The sequence below is a fragment of the Schistocerca gregaria genome, unplaced genomic scaffold, assembly GCF_023897955.1.
Source record: "Schistocerca gregaria isolate iqSchGreg1 unplaced genomic scaffold, iqSchGreg1.2 ptg000337l, whole genome shotgun sequence".
Lineage (NCBI taxonomy): Eukaryota > Metazoa > Arthropoda > Insecta > Orthoptera > Acrididae > Schistocerca > Schistocerca gregaria.
This window is the reverse complement of record NW_026061802.1, coordinates 395,228-409,801: the sequence shown is the minus strand read 5'-3', so window position 1 is coordinate 409,801 and position 14,574 is coordinate 395,228. Positions and strand designations below refer to the sequence as shown.

The 14,574-nt window shown below is 50.0% G+C and overlaps 16 non-coding genes across 16 annotated transcripts; all 16 read left to right on the top strand.

Moving 5' to 3' along the window:
- The first annotated feature begins 282 nt into the window (after positions 1-282).
- Trnam-cau (transfer RNA methionine (anticodon CAU)) lies at positions 283-355 on the top strand. Its single transcript has one exon. It is a non-coding gene; the product is annotated as a tRNA-Met (tRNA).
- A 670-nt stretch (positions 356-1,025) lies between these two features.
- Trnak-uuu (transfer RNA lysine (anticodon UUU)) lies at positions 1,026-1,098 on the top strand. Its single transcript has one exon. It is a non-coding gene; the product is annotated as a tRNA-Lys (tRNA).
- A 144-nt stretch (positions 1,099-1,242) lies between these two features.
- On the top strand, positions 1,243-1,324 carry Trnas-aga (transfer RNA serine (anticodon AGA)). Its single transcript has one exon. It is a non-coding gene; the product is annotated as a tRNA-Ser (tRNA).
- A 1,440-nt stretch (positions 1,325-2,764) lies between these two features.
- Positions 2,765-2,837, top strand: Trnam-cau (transfer RNA methionine (anticodon CAU)). Its single transcript has one exon. It is a non-coding gene; the product is annotated as a tRNA-Met (tRNA).
- Positions 2,838-3,507: 670 nt separating this feature from the next.
- Trnak-uuu (transfer RNA lysine (anticodon UUU)) lies at positions 3,508-3,580 on the top strand. The gene has a single exon. It is a non-coding gene; the product is annotated as a tRNA-Lys (tRNA).
- A 144-nt stretch (positions 3,581-3,724) lies between these two features.
- Trnas-aga (transfer RNA serine (anticodon AGA)) lies at positions 3,725-3,806 on the top strand. Its single transcript has one exon. It is a non-coding gene; the product is annotated as a tRNA-Ser (tRNA).
- Positions 3,807-5,536: 1,730 nt separating this feature from the next.
- Trnam-cau (transfer RNA methionine (anticodon CAU)) lies at positions 5,537-5,609 on the top strand. Its single transcript has one exon. It is a non-coding gene; the product is annotated as a tRNA-Met (tRNA).
- A 670-nt stretch (positions 5,610-6,279) lies between these two features.
- Trnak-uuu (transfer RNA lysine (anticodon UUU)) lies at positions 6,280-6,352 on the top strand. Its single transcript has one exon. It is a non-coding gene; the product is annotated as a tRNA-Lys (tRNA).
- Positions 6,353-6,496: 144 nt separating this feature from the next.
- On the top strand, positions 6,497-6,578 carry Trnas-aga (transfer RNA serine (anticodon AGA)). Its single transcript has one exon. It is a non-coding gene; the product is annotated as a tRNA-Ser (tRNA).
- Positions 6,579-8,306: 1,728 nt separating this feature from the next.
- Trnam-cau (transfer RNA methionine (anticodon CAU)) lies at positions 8,307-8,379 on the top strand. Its single transcript has one exon. It is a non-coding gene; the product is annotated as a tRNA-Met (tRNA).
- Positions 8,380-9,049: 670 nt separating this feature from the next.
- On the top strand, positions 9,050-9,122 carry Trnak-uuu (transfer RNA lysine (anticodon UUU)). Its single transcript has one exon. It is a non-coding gene; the product is annotated as a tRNA-Lys (tRNA).
- A 144-nt stretch (positions 9,123-9,266) lies between these two features.
- Trnas-aga (transfer RNA serine (anticodon AGA)) lies at positions 9,267-9,348 on the top strand. Its single transcript has one exon. It is a non-coding gene; the product is annotated as a tRNA-Ser (tRNA).
- Positions 9,349-11,077: 1,729 nt separating this feature from the next.
- Trnam-cau (transfer RNA methionine (anticodon CAU)) lies at positions 11,078-11,150 on the top strand. Its single transcript has one exon. It is a non-coding gene; the product is annotated as a tRNA-Met (tRNA).
- Positions 11,151-11,820: 670 nt separating this feature from the next.
- Positions 11,821-11,893, top strand: Trnak-uuu (transfer RNA lysine (anticodon UUU)). The gene has a single exon. It is a non-coding gene; the product is annotated as a tRNA-Lys (tRNA).
- A 144-nt stretch (positions 11,894-12,037) lies between these two features.
- On the top strand, positions 12,038-12,119 carry Trnas-aga (transfer RNA serine (anticodon AGA)). The gene has a single exon. It is a non-coding gene; the product is annotated as a tRNA-Ser (tRNA).
- A 1,728-nt stretch (positions 12,120-13,847) lies between these two features.
- Positions 13,848-13,920, top strand: Trnam-cau (transfer RNA methionine (anticodon CAU)). Its single transcript has one exon. It is a non-coding gene; the product is annotated as a tRNA-Met (tRNA).
- Positions 13,921-14,574: the final 654 nt, after the last annotated feature.

The following is a 14,574-nucleotide window of genomic DNA, read 5'->3' as shown; positions in this document are numbered from 1 at the left end:
ACAACAACAAAAGTGGTAGAATGCTCGGCCACCACGAGGGTGGCCCGGGTTCGATTCCCGGTGGATGCATTATTTTGCTCTTCTGGCTACAATGCTGCCACGCGGATTGCTCGCTTGAGATGCGTCAGCCCAGGACCTTATAGCTGTATAGCTGCGGCTGCAGTTTAATCTAGAGAGTCGGGACAGCACGTGTAGCAAGACAACAGATTGTTCAGAAAGCGCAAACTGTCTATCTCTAATATGTGAGGCTTAGCTAGTTTCCTGGTAGGTCGTCTCCCGCGTGCCTCGGTAGCGCAGTAGGCAGCGCGTAAGTCTCATAATCTTAAGGTCGTGAGTTCTATCCTCACCCGGGGCATTTAATTTTCTGTACATCATGGCTGCATTAACGGCGTTGCTGTTGCTAGGGAACGTACTTAACTGTCGTCCGTTATCCACTCGAAGTGCACTCCTCAGCGTCAAAATGTTTACTTCCAATTATGACGACGTAACAAGTTTGATATTTCTCCTCCCCTGTTACAAGCAAAATGCGATGCACACAGCAATGGACAGTCAATTTTGAACTGTGCGCCATGCCGGTCTGTAGGCGCAGATATGATCGCAAGCAGAGAACAGCACTTAGTCCAGATTCAGCACAAAATACGAGAAGAGACGGAGTAAATCTCACTGTTGTCAAGCAAGTTCTGTGTGGTCTAGTGGCTAGGATACCTGGCTTTCACCCAGGAGGCCCGGGTTCGATTGCCGGTACCGGAACGGAACTGTTTGCGCACACAACGCTCTATGTTTTGGCCTTCGAACTGTCGTTGGTCGCCCTTCTTCCTTAGCTTCAACCGAACGTAATCGGGGAAAGCAGGCACGTGATGCAGTTACTGTCAGCACCGGAATAAAGGGAGAAGAGGCACTGGTCCGCTGTGGGCTGCTACCAGCGTCAGTGAGAAGTCGGTGAAGTCGCCAGTAGCGCCAGAAGCCTACACACACGTCCCAGTTAATCACGTTGCTTGAAGCAGCTCCAGCCGCAACAAACCAAAGCCCGAATAGCTCAGTCGGTAGAGCATTAGGCTTTTAACCTAAGGGTCCAGGGTTCAAGTCCCTGTCCGGGCGAAGATTTTAACGCTTCCGTAATGTCTCGTGTCATAGCGATAGTAGCCCTGCCGTAATCAGTGCACGGTTTTTGTTTCCTGTCAACATTCTGCGCAGACGCAATCGGTTGTGTTTTTCACGTTTCGAGGGTTGCTTGTCCTACAAGCAGTCGTGGCCGAGTGGTTAAGGCGTCTGACTAGAAATCAGATTCCCTCTGGGAGCGTAGGTTCGAGTCCTACCGACTGCGTTGGTTTTTTTTCTTTTTTTGTTTTGGAAGAAGGAGCAGAAAATATCCCGTTTTGGTACCTCGCCACACCTCACCTCTCACAGCCGTTTATAGTGCCTGTCGTTTACATAAGGGCGATTTCCAAGCGTCAGCTTTCGCGTCAGCCGAGCAAAGTCGGGACAAGTCGGGACATACTACAGGATGGTCTGGGTGGTGCAACGACGAAACAAAACCTTAATTTAAAAATCGAAAAAAATGGGAAACATAGGATGAAAAAGCAAAAAGAAGAATATAAAAATGTCTTACCGACTGCGTCGGTTTTTTCTTTTTTTGTTTTGGAAGAAGGAGCAGAAAATATCGCGTTTTGGTACCCGCCACACCTCACCTCTCACAGCCGTCTATAGTGCCTGTCCTTTACATAAGGGCGATTTCCAAGCGTCAGCTTTCGCGTCAGCCGAGCAAAGTCGGGACAAGTCGGGACATACCACAGGATGGTCTGGGTGGTGCAACGACGAAAAAAAAAAACGTTAATTTAACAGCAGGAGCCCACATAATGACAGGGAAATATTAGCGCCACTTGCGGTGGCCGGGAATCGAACCCGAATCAACTGCTTGGCAGGAAACTATGCTCATAATTACAACACCACTGCAGTGCCACTGCTCGCAACGCCGCGCTGTGTCGGCTTCCCGCCCGCCGGCAGCGGCCCACGGCTATAGGAGCTGCAGGCGCATTACGAGGTAGGAGGGTGCATCCACACGCATTCGGGCAGCGCCTCCAAGCACGCTACGTCTTTGGGCAAGACTCGTCGCCGCTGACGCAAGGTTACTCATACTATAGTGATGAGCGGTCGTTTTAAGGCAGTGTAGTGGAGGACTCCGCGAGTTTAGTCCTTTTTTCGACGTCGCTGGGTGGCAATCCCACTTTCCCTGCCAACAGCTGCTCGTATTGCATTGGTAGCTTGTCGAGCATCTGTGGCTCAGTGGTTTGTGTGTCGGTAGCGCAGTAGGTAGTGCCTAAGTCTCATAATCTTAAGGTATGCCGGCACGATAACTCAGCGTGTTCGGTCAGAGGGTTATCTGCTCCCTCTAATGAAGGACTGAGTCAACGATGAACTTGAACGGGCGTCATCGGACGTCCGCCCCCCAACAACTGCAACGAACAAAATGAGAACAACAACAACAACAACAAAAGTGGTAGAATGCTCGGCCACCACGAGGGTGGCCCGGGTTCGATTCCCGGTGGATGCATTATTTTGCTCTTCTGGCTACAATGCTGCCACGCGGATTGCTCGCTTGAGATGCGTCAGCCCAGGACCTTATAGCTGTATAGCTGCGGCTGCAGTTTAATCTAGAGAGTCGGGACAGCACGTGTAGCAAGACAACAGATTGTTCAGAAAGCGCAAACTGTCTATCTCTAATATGTGAGGCTTAGCTAGTTTCCTGGTAGGTCGTCTCCCGCGTGCCTCGGTAGCGCAGTAGGCAGCGCGTAAGTCTCATAATCTTAAGGTCGTGAGTTCTATCCTCACCCGGGGCATTTAATTTTCTGTACATCATGGCTGCATTAACGGCGTTGCTGTTGCTAGGGAACGTACTTAACTGTCGTCCGTTATCCACTCGAAGTGCACTCCTCAGCGTCAAAATGTTTACTTCCAATTATGACGACGTAACAAGTTTGATATTTCTCCTCCCCTGTTACAAGCAAAATGCGATGCACACAGCAATGGACAGTCAATTTTGAACTGTGCGCCATGCCGGTCTGTAGGCGCAGATATGATCGCAAGCAGAGAACAGCACTTAGTCCAGATTCAGCACAAAATACGAGAAGAGACGGAGTAAATCTCACTGTTGTCAAGCAAGTTCTGTGTGGTCTAGTGGCTAGGATACCTGGCTTTCACCCAGGAGGCCCGGGTTCGATTGCCGGTACCGGAACGGAACTGTTTGCGCACACAACGCTCTATGTTTTGGCCTTCGAACTGTCGTTGGTCGCCCTTCTTCCTTAGCTTCAACCGAACGTAATCGGGGAAAGCAGGCACGTGATGCAGTTACTGTCAGCACCGGAATAAAGGGAGAAGAGGCACTGGTCCGCTGTGGGCTGCTACCAGCGTCAGTGAGAAGTCGGTGAAGTCGCCAGTAGCGCCAGAAGCCTACACACACGTCCCAGTTAATCACGTTGCTTGAAGCAGCTCCAGCCGCAACAAGCCAAAGCCCGAATAGCTCAGTCGGTAGAGCATTAGGCTTTTAACCTAAGGGTCCAGGGTTCAAGTCCCTGTCCGGGCGAAGATTTTAACGCTTCCGTAATGTCTCGTGTCATAGCGATAGTAGCCCTGCCGTAATCAGTGCACGGTTTTTGTTTCCTGTCAACATTCTGCGCAGACGCAATCGGTTGTGTTTTTCACGTTTCGAGGGTTGCTTGTCCTACAAGCAGTCGTGGCCGAGTGGTTAAGGCGTCTGACTAGAAATCAGATTCCCTCTGGGAGCGTAGGTTCGAGTCCTACCGACTGCGTTGGTTTTTTTTCTTTTTTTGTTTTGGAAGAAGGAGCAGAAAATATCCCGTTTTGGTACCTCGCCACACCTCACCTCTCACAGCCGTTTATAGTGCCTGTCGTTTACATAAGGGCGATTTCCAAGCGTCAGCTTTCGCGTCAGCCGAGCAAAGTCGGGACAAGTCGGGACATACTACAGGATGGTCTGGGTGGTGCAACGACGAAACAAAACCTTAATTTAAAAATCGAAAAAATGGGAAAAATAGGATGAAAAAGCAAAAAGAAGAATATAAAAAAGTCTTACCGACTGCGTCGGTTTTTTTCTTTTTTTGTTTTGGCACAAGGAGCAGAAAATGTCGCGTTTTGGTACCCGCCACACCTCAACTCTCACAGCCGTCTATAGTGCCTGTCCTTTACATAAGGGCGATTTCCAAGCGTCAGCTTTCGCGTCAGCCGAGCAAAGTCGGGACAAGTCGGGACATACTACAGGATGGTCTGGGTGGTGCAACGACGAAACAAAACCTTAATTTAAAAATCGAAAAAAATGGGAAACATAGGATGAAAAAGCAAAAAGAAGAATATAAAAATGTCTTACCGACTGCGTCGGTTTTTTCTTTTTTTGTTTTGGAAGAAGGAGCAGAAAATATCGCGTTTTGGTACCCGCCACACCTCACCTCTCACAGCCGTCTATAGTGCCTGTCCTTTACATAAGGGCGATTTCCAAGCGTCAGCTTTCGCGTCAGCCGAGCAAAGTCGGGACAAGTCGGGACATACCACAGGATGGTCTGGGTGGTGCAACGACGAAAAAAAAAAACGTTAATTTAACAGCAGGAGCCCACATAATGACAGGGAAATATTAGCGCCACTTGCGGTGGCCGGGAATCGAACCCGAATCAACTGCTTGGCAGGAAACTATGCTCATAATTACAACACCACTGCAGTGCCACTGCTCGCAACGCCGCGCTGTGTCGGCTTCCCGCCCGCCGGCAGCGGCCCACGGCTATAGGAGCTGCAGGCGCATTACGAGGTAGGAGGGTGCATCCACACGCATTCGGGCAGCGCCTCCAAGCACGCTACGTCTTTGGGCAAGACTCGTCGCCGCTGACGCAAGGTTACTCATACTATAGTGATGAGCGGTCGTTTTAAGGCAGTGTAGTGGAGGACTCCGCGAGTTTAGTCCTTTTTTCGACGTCGCTGGGTGGCAATCCCACTTTCCCTGCCAACAGCTGCTCGTATTGCATTGGTAGCTTGTCGAGCATCTGTGGCTCAGTGGTTTGTGTGTCGGTAGCGCAGTAGGTAGTGCCTAAGTCTCATAATCTTAAGGTATGCCGGCACGATAACTCAGCGTGTTCGGTCAGAGGGTTATCTGCTCCCTCTAATGAAGGACTGAGTCAACGATGAACTTGAACGGGCGTCATCGGACGTCCGCCCCCCAACAACTGCAACGAACAAAATGAGAACAACAACAACAACAACAAAAGTGGTAGAATGCTCGGCCACCACGAGGGTGGCCCGGGTTCGATTCCCGGTGGATGCATTATTTTGCTCTTCTGGCTACAATGCTGCCACGCGGATTGCTCGCTTGAGATGCGTCAGCCCAGGACCTTATAGCTGTATAGCTGCGGCTGCAGTTTAATCTAGAGAGTCGGGACAGCACGTGTAGCAAGACAACAGATTGTTCAGAAAGCGCAAACTGTCTATCTCTAATATGTGAGGCTTAGCTAGTTTCCTGGTAGGTCGTCTCCCGCGTGCCTCGGTAGCGCAGTAGGCAGCGCGTAAGTCTCATAATCTTAAGGTCGTGAGTTCTATCCTCACCCGGGGCATTTAATTTTCTGTACATCATGGCTGCATTAACGGCGTTGCTGTTGCTAGGGAACGTACTTAACTGTCGTCCGTTATCCACTCGAAGTGCACTCCTCAGCGTCAAAATGTTTACTTCCAATTATGACGACGTAACAAGTTTGATATTTCTCCTCCCCTGTTACAAGCAAAATGCGATGCACACAGCAATGGACAGTCAATTTTGAACTGTGCGCCATGCCGGTCTGTAGGCGCAGATATGATCGCAAGCAGAGAACAGCACTTAGTCCAGATTCAGCACAAAATACGAGAAGAGACGGAGTAAATCTCACTGTTGTCAAGCAAGTTCTGTGTGGTCTAGTGGCTAGGATACCTGGCTTTCACCCAGGAGGCCCGGGTTCGATTGCCGGTACCGGAACGGAACTGTTTGCGCACACAACGCTCTATGTTTTGGCCTTCGAACTGTCGTTGGTCGCCCTTCTTCCTTAGCTTCAACCGAACGTAATCGGGGAAAGCAGGCACGTGATGCAGTTACTGTCAGCACCGGAATAAAGGGAGAAGAGGCACTGGTCCGCTGTGGGCTGCTACCAGCGTCAGTGAGAAGTCGGTGAAGTCGCCAGTAGCGCCAGAAGCCTACACACACGTCCCAGTTAATCACGTTGCTTGAAGCAGCTCCAGCCGCAACAAGCCAAAGCCCGAATAGCTCAGTCGGTAGAGCATTAGGCTTTTAACCTAAGGGTCCAGGGTTCAAGTCCCTGTCCGGGCGAAGATTTTAACGCTTCCGTAATGTCTCGTGTCATAGCGATAGTAGCCCTGCCGTAATCAGTGCACGGTTTTTGTTTCCTGTCAACATTCTGCGCAGACGCAATCGGTTGTGTTTTTCACGTTTCGAGGGTTGCTTGTCCTACAAGCAGTCGTGGCCGAGTGGTTAAGGCGTCTGACTAGAAATCAGATTCCCTCTGGGAGCGTAGGTTCGAGTCCTACCGACTGCGTTGGTTTTTTCTTTTTTTGTTTTGGAAGAAGGAGCAGAAAATATCCCGTTTTGGTACCTCGCCACACCTCACCTCTCACAGCCGTTTATAGTGCCTGTCGTTTACATAAGGGCGATTTCCAAGCGTCAGCTTTCGCGTCAGCCGAGCAAAGTCGGGACAAGTCGGGACATACTACAGGATGGTCTGGGTGGTGCAACGACGAAACAAAACCTTAATTTAAAAATCGAAAAAATGGGAAAAATAGGATGAAAAAGCAAAAATAAGAATATAAAAAAGTCTTACCGACTGCGTCGGTTTTTTTCTTTTTTTGTTTTGGCACAAGGAGCAGAAAATGTCGCGTTTTGGTACCCGCCACACCTCAACTCTCACAGCCGTCTATAGTGCCTGTCCTTTACATAAGGGCGATTTCCAAGCGTCAGCTTTCGCGTCAGCCGAGCAAAGTCGGGACAAGTCGGGACATACTACAGGATGGTCTGGGTGGTGCAACGACGAAACAAAACCTTAATTTAAAAATCGAAAAAAATGGGAAACATAGGATGAAAAAGCAAAAAGAAGAATATAAAAATGTCTTACCGACTGCGTCGGTTTTTTCTTTTTTTGTTTTGGAAGAAGGAGCAGAAAATATCGCGTTTTGGTACCCGCCACACCTCACCTCTCACAGCCGTCTATAGTGCCTGCCCTTTACATAAGGGCGATTTCCAAGCGTCAGCTTTCGCGTCAGCCGAGCAAAGTCGGGACAAGTCGGGACATACCACAGGATGGTCTGGGTGGTGCAACGACGAAAAAAAAAAACGTTAATTTAACAGCAGGAGCCCACATAATGACAGGGAAATATTAGCGCCACTTGCGGTGGCCGGGAATCGAACCCGAATCAACTGCTTGGCAGGAAACTATGCTCATAATTACAACACCACTGCAGTGCCACTGCTCGCAACGCCGCGCTGTGTCGGCTTCCCGCCCGCCGGCAGCGGCCCACGGCTATAGGAGCTGCAGGCGCATTACGAGGTAGGAGGGTGCATCCACACGCATTCAGGCAGCGCCTCCAAGCACGCTACGTCTTTGGGCAAGACTCGTCGCCGCTGACGCAAGGTTACTCACACTATAGTGATGAGCGGTCGTTTTAAGGCAGTGTAGTGGAGGACTCCGCGAGTTTAGTCCTTTTTTCGACGTCGCTGGGTGGCAATCCCACTTTCCCTGCCAACAGCTGCTCGTATTGCATTGGTAGCTTGTCGAGCATCTGTGGCTCAGTGGTTTGTGTGTCGGTAGCGCAGTAGGTAGTGCCTAAGTCTCATAATCTTAAGGTATGCCGGCACGATAACTCAGCGTGTTCGGTCAGAGGGTTATCTGCTCCCTCTAATGAAGGACTGAGTCAACGATGAACTTGAACGGGCGTCATCGGACGTCCGCCCCCCAACAACTGCAACGAACAAAATGAGAACAACAACAACAACAACAAAAGTGGTAGAATGCTCGGCCACCACGAGGGTGGCCCGGGTTCGATTCCCGGTGGATGCATTATTTTGCTCTTCTGGCTACAATGCTGCCACGCGGATTGCTCGCTTGAGATGCGTCAGCCCAGGACCTTATAGCTGTATAGCTGCGGCTGCAGTTTAATCTAGAGAGTCGGGACAGCACGTGTAGCAAGACAACAGATTGTTCAGAAAGCGCAAACTGTCTATCTCTAATATGTGAGGCTTAGCTAGTTTCCTGGTAGGTCGTCTCCCGCGTGCCTCGGTAGCGCAGTAGGCAGCGCGTAAGTCTCATAATCTTAAGGTCGTGAGTTCGATCCTCACCTGTGGCATTTAATTTTCTGTACATCATGGCTGCATTAACGGCGTTGCTGTTGCTAGGGAACGTACTTAACTGTCGTCCGTTATCCACTCGAAGTGCACTCCTCAGCGTCAAAATGTTTACTTCCAATTATGACGACGTAACAAGTTTGATATTTCTCCTCCCCTGTTACAAGCAAAATGCGATGCACACAGCAATGGACAGTCAATTTTGAACTGTGCGCCATGCCGGTCTGTAGGCGCAGATATGATCGCAAGCAGAGAACAGCACTTAGTCCAGATTCAGCACAAAATACGAGAAGAGACGGAGTAAATCTCACTGTTGTCAAGCAAGTTCTGTGTGGTCTAGTGGCTAGGATACCTGGCTTTCACCCAGGAGGCCCGGGTTCGATTGCCGGTACCGGAACGGAACTGTTTGCGCACACAACGCTCTATGTTTTGGCCTTCGAACTGTCGTTGGTCGCCCTTCTTCCTTAGCTTCAACCGAACGTAATCGGGGAAAGCAGGCACGTGATGCAGTTACTGTCAGCACCGGAATAAAGGGAGAAGAGGCACTGGTCCGCTGTGGGCTGCTACCAGCGTCAGTGAGAAGTCGGTGAAGTCGCCAGTAGCGCCAGAAGCCTACACACACGTCCCAGTTAATCACGTTGCTTGAAGCAGCTCCAGCCGCAACAAGCCAAAGCCCGAATAGCTCAGTCGGTAGAGCATTAGGCTTTTAACCTAAGGGTCCAGGGTTCAAGTCCCTGTCCGGGCGAAGATTTTAACGCTTCCGTAATGTCTCGTGTCATAGCGATAGTAGCCCTGCCGTAATCAGTGCACGGTTTTTGTTTCCTGTCAACATTCTGCGCAGACGCAATCGGTTGTGTTTTTCACGTTTCGAGGGTTGCTTGTCCTACAAGCAGTCGTGGCCGAGTGGTTAAGGCGTCTGACTAGAAATCAGATTCCCTCTGGGAGCGTAGGTTCGAGTCCTACCGACTGCATTGGTTTTTTCTTTTTTTGTTTTGGAAGAAGGAGCAGAAAATATCCCGTTTTGGTACCTCGCCACACCTCACCTCTCACAGCCGTTTATAGTGCCTGTCGTTTACATAAGGGCGATTTCCAAGCGTCAGCTTTCGCGTCAGCCGAGCAAAGTCGGGACAAGTCGGGACATACTACAGGATGGTCTGGGTGGTGCAACGACGAAACAAAACCTTAATTTAAAAATCGAAAAAATGGGAAAAATAGGATGAAAAAGCAAAAATAAGAATATAAAAAAGTCTTACCGACTGCGTCGGTTTTTTTCTTTTTTTGTTTTGGCACAAGGAGCAGAAAATGTCGCGTTTTGGTACCCGCCACACCTCAACTCTCACAGCCGTCTATAGTGCCTGTCCTTTACATAAGGGCGATTTCCAAGCGTCAGCTTTCGCGTCAGCCGAGCAAAGTCGGGACAAGTCGGGACATACTACAGGATGGTCTGGGTGGTGCAACGACGAAACAAAACCTTAATTTAAAAATCGAAAAAAATGGGAAACATAGGATGAAAAAGCAAAAAGAAGAATATAAAAATGTCTTACCGACTGCGTCGGTTTTTTCTTTTTTTGTTTTGGAAGAAGGAGCAGAAAATATCGCGTTTTGGTACCCGCCACACCTCACCTCTCACAGCCGTCTATAGTGCCTGTCCTTTACATAAGGGCGATTTCCAAGCGTCAGCTTTCGCGTCAGCCGAGCAAAGTCGGGACAAGTCGGGACATACCACAGGATGGTCTGGGTGGTGCAACGACGAAAAAAAAAAAACGTTAATTTAACAGCAGGAGCCCACATAATGACAGGGAAATATTAGCGCCACTTGCGGTGGCCGGGAATCGAACCCGAATCAACTGCTTGGCAGGAAACTATGCTCATAATTACAACACCACTGCAGTGCCACTGCTCGCAACGCCGCGCTGTGTCGGCTTCCCGCCCGCCGGCAGCGGCCCACGGCTATAGGAGCTGCAGGCGCATTACGAGGTAGGAGGGTGCATCCACACGCATTCAGGCAGCGCCTCCAAGCACGCTACGTCTTTGGGCAAGACTCGTCGCCGCTGACGCAAGGTTACTCACACTATAGTGATGAGCGGTCGTTTTAAGGCAGTGTAGTGGAGGACTCCGCGAGTTTAGTCCTTTTTTCGACGTCGCTGGGTGGCAATCCCACTTTCCCTGCCAACAGCTGCTCGTATTGCATTGGTAGCTTGTCGAGCATCTGTGGCTCAGTGGTTTGTGTGTCGGTAGCGCAGTAGGTAGTGCCTAAGTCTCATAATCTTAAGGTATGCCGGCACGATAACTCAGCGTGTTCGGTCAGAGGGTTATCTGCTCCCTCTAATGAAGGACTGAGTCAACGATGAACTTGAACGGGCGTCATCGGACGTCCGCCCCCCAACAACTGCAACGAACAAAATGAGAACAACAACAACAACAACAAAAGTGGTAGAATGCTCGGCCACCACGAGGGTGGCCCGGGTTCGATTCCCGGTGGATGCATTATTTTGCTCTTCTGGCTACAATGCTGCCACGCGGATTGCTCGCTTGAGATGCGTCAGCCCAGGACCTTATAGCTGTATAGCTGCGGCTGCAGTTTAATCTAGAGAGTCGGGACAGCACGTGTAGCAAGACAACAGATTGTTCAGAAAGCGCAAACTGTCTATCTCTAATATGTGAGGCTTAGCTAGTTTCCTGGTAGGTCGTCTCCCGCGTGCCTCGGTAGCGCAGTAGGCAGCGCGTAAGTCTCATAATCTTAAGGTCGTGAGTTCGATCCTCACCTGTGGCATTTAATTTTCTGTACATCATGGCTGCATTAACGGCGTTGCTGTTGCTAGGGAACGTACTTAACTGTCGTCCGTTATCCACTCGAAGTGCACTCCTCAGCGTCAAAATGTTTACTTCCAATTATGACGACGTAACAAGTTTGATATTTCTCCTCCCCTGTTACAAGCAAAATGCGATGCACACAGCAATGGACAGTCAATTTTGAACTGTGCGCCATGCCGGTCTGTAGGCGCAGATATGATCGCAAGCAGAGAACAGCACTTAGTCCAGATTCAGCACAAAATACGAGAAGAGACGGAGTAAATCTCACTGTTGTCAAGCAAGTTCTGTGTGGTCTAGTGGCTAGGATACCTGGCTTTCACCCAGGAGGCCCGGGTTCGATTGCCGGTACCGGAACGGAACTGTTTGCGCACACAACGCTCTATGTTTTGGCCTTCGAACTGTCGTTGGTCGCCCTTCTTCCTTAGCTTCAACCGAACGTAATCGGGGAAAGCAGGCACGTGATGCAGTTACTGTCAGCACCGGAATAAAGGGAGAAGAGGCACTGGTCCGCTGTGGGCTGCTACCAGCGTCAGTGAGAAGTCGGTGAAGTCGCCAGTAGCGCCAGAAGCCTACACACACGTCCCAGTTAATCACGTTGCTTGAAGCAGCTCCAGCCGCAACAAGCCAAAGCCCGAATAGCTCAGTCGGTAGAGCATTAGGCTTTTAACCTAAGGGTCCAGGGTTCAAGTCCCTGTCCGGGCGAAGATTTTAACGCTTCCGTAATGTCTCGTGTCATAGCGATAGTAGCCCTGCCGTAATCAGTGCACGGTTTTTGTTTCCTGTCAACATTCTGCGCAGACGCAATCGGTTGTGTTTTTCACGTTTCGAGGGTTGCTTGTCCTACAAGCAGTCGTGGCCGAGTGGTTAAGGCGTCTGACTAGAAATCAGATTCCCTCTGGGAGCGTAGGTTCGAGTCCTACCGACTGCATTGGTTTTTTCTTTTTTTGTTTTGGAAGAAGGAGCAGAAAATATCCCGTTTTGGTACCTCGCCACACCTCACCTCTCACAGCCGTTTATAGTGCCTGTCGTTTACATAAGGGCGATTTCCAAGCGTCAGCTTTCGCGTCAGCCGAGCAAAGTCGGGACAAGTCGGGACATACTACAGGATGGTCTGGGTGGTGCAACGACGAAACAAAACCTTAATTTAAAAATCGAAAAAATGGGAAAAATAGGATGAAAAAGCAAAAATAAGAATATAAAAAAGTCTTACCGACTGCGTCGGTTTTTTTCTTTTTTTGTTTTGGCACAAGGAGCAGAAAATGTCGCGTTTTGGTACCCGCCACACCTCAACTCTCACAGCCGTCTATAGTGCCTGTCCTTTACATAAGGGCGATTTCCAAGCGTCAGCTTTCGCGTCAGCCGAGCAAAGTCGGGACAAGTCGGGACATACTACAGGATGGTCTGGGTGGTGCAACGACGAAACAAAACCTTAATTTAAAAATCGAAAAAAATGGGAAACATAGGATGAAAAAGCAAAAAGAAGAATATAAAAATGTCTTACCGACTGCGTCGGTTTTTTCTTTTTTTGTTTTGGAAGAAGGAGCAGAAAATATCGCGTTTTGGTACCCGCCACACCTCACCTCTCACAGCCGTCTATAGTGCCTGTCCTTTACATAAGGGCGATTTCCAAGCGTCAGCTTTCGCGTCAGCCGAGCAAAGTCGGGACAAGTCGGGACATACCACAGGATGGTCTGGGTGGTGCAACGACGAAAAAAAAAAACGTTAATTTAACAGCAGGAGCCCACATAATGACAGGGAAATATTAGCGCCACTTGCGGTGGCCGGGAATCGAACCCGAATCAACTGCTTGGCAGGAAACTATGCTCATAATTACAACACCACTGCAGTGCCACTGCTCGCAACGCCGCGCTGTGTCGGCTTCCCGCCCGCCGGCAGCGGCCCACGGCTATAGGAGCTGCAGGCGCATTACGAGGTAGGAGGGTGCATCCACACGCATTCAGGCAGCGCCTCCAAGCACGCTACGTCTTTGGGCAAGACTCGTCGCCGCTGACGCAAGGTTACTCACACTATAGTGATGAGCGGTCGTTTTAAGGCAGTGTAGTGGAGGACTCCGCGAGTTTAGTCCTTTTTTCGACGTCGCTGGGTGGCAATCCCACTTTCCCTGCCAACAGCTGCTCGTATTGCATTGGTAGCTTGTCGAGCATCTGTGGCTCAGTGGTTTGTGTGTCGGTAGCGCAGTAGGTAGTGCCTAAGTCTCATAATCTTAAGGTATGCCGGCACGATAACTCAGCGTGTTCGGTCAGAGGGTTATCTGCTCCCTCTAATGAAGGACTGAGTCAACGATGAACTTGAACGGGCGTCATCGGACGTCCGCCCCCCAACAACTGCAACGAACAAAATGAGAACAACAACAACAACAACAAAAGTGGTAGAATGCTCGGCCACCACGAGGGTGGCCCGGGTTCGATTCCCGGTGGATGCATTATTTTGCTCTTCTGGCTACAATGCTGCCACGCGGATTGCTCGCTTGAGATGCGTCAGCCCAGGACCTTATAGCTGTATAGCTGCGGCTGCAGTTTAATCTAGAGAGTCGGGACAGCACGTGTAGCAAGACAACAGATTGTTCAGAAAGCGCAAACTGTCTATCTCTAATATGTGAGGCTTAGCTAGTTTCCTGGTAGGTCGTCTCCCGCGTGCCTCGGTAGCGCAGTAGGCAGCGCGTAAGTCTCATAATCTTAAGGTCGTGAGTTCGATCCTCACCTGTGGCATTTAATTTTCTGTACATCATGGCTGCATTAACGGCGTTGCTGTTGCTAGGGAACGTACTTAACTGTCGTCCGTTATCCACTCGAAGTGCACTCCTCAGCGTCAAAATGTTTACTTCCAATTATGACGACGTAACAAGTTTGATATTTCTCCTCCCCTGTTACAAGCAAAATGCGATGCACACAGCAATGGACAGTCAATTTTGAACTGTGCGCCATGCCGGTCTGTAGGCGCAGATATGATCGCAAGCAGAGAACAGCACTTAGTCCAGATTCAGCACAAAATACGAGAAGAGACGGAGTAAATCTCACTGTTGTCAAGCAAGTTCTGTGTGGTCTAGTGGCTAGGATACCTGGCTTTCACCCAGGAGGCCCGGGTTCGATTGCCGGTACCGGAACGGAACTGTTTGCGCACACAACGCTCTATGTTTTGGCCTTCGAACTGTCGTTGGTCGCCCTTCTTCCTTAGCTTCAACCGAACGTAATCGGGGAAAGCAGGCACGTGATGCAGTTACTGTCAGCACCGGAATAAAGGGAGAAGAGGCACTGGTCCGCTGTGGGCTGCTACCAGCGTCAGTGAGAAGTCGGTGAAGTCGCCAGTAGCGCCAGAAGCCTACACACACGTCCCAGTTAATCACGTTGCTTGAAGCAGCTCCA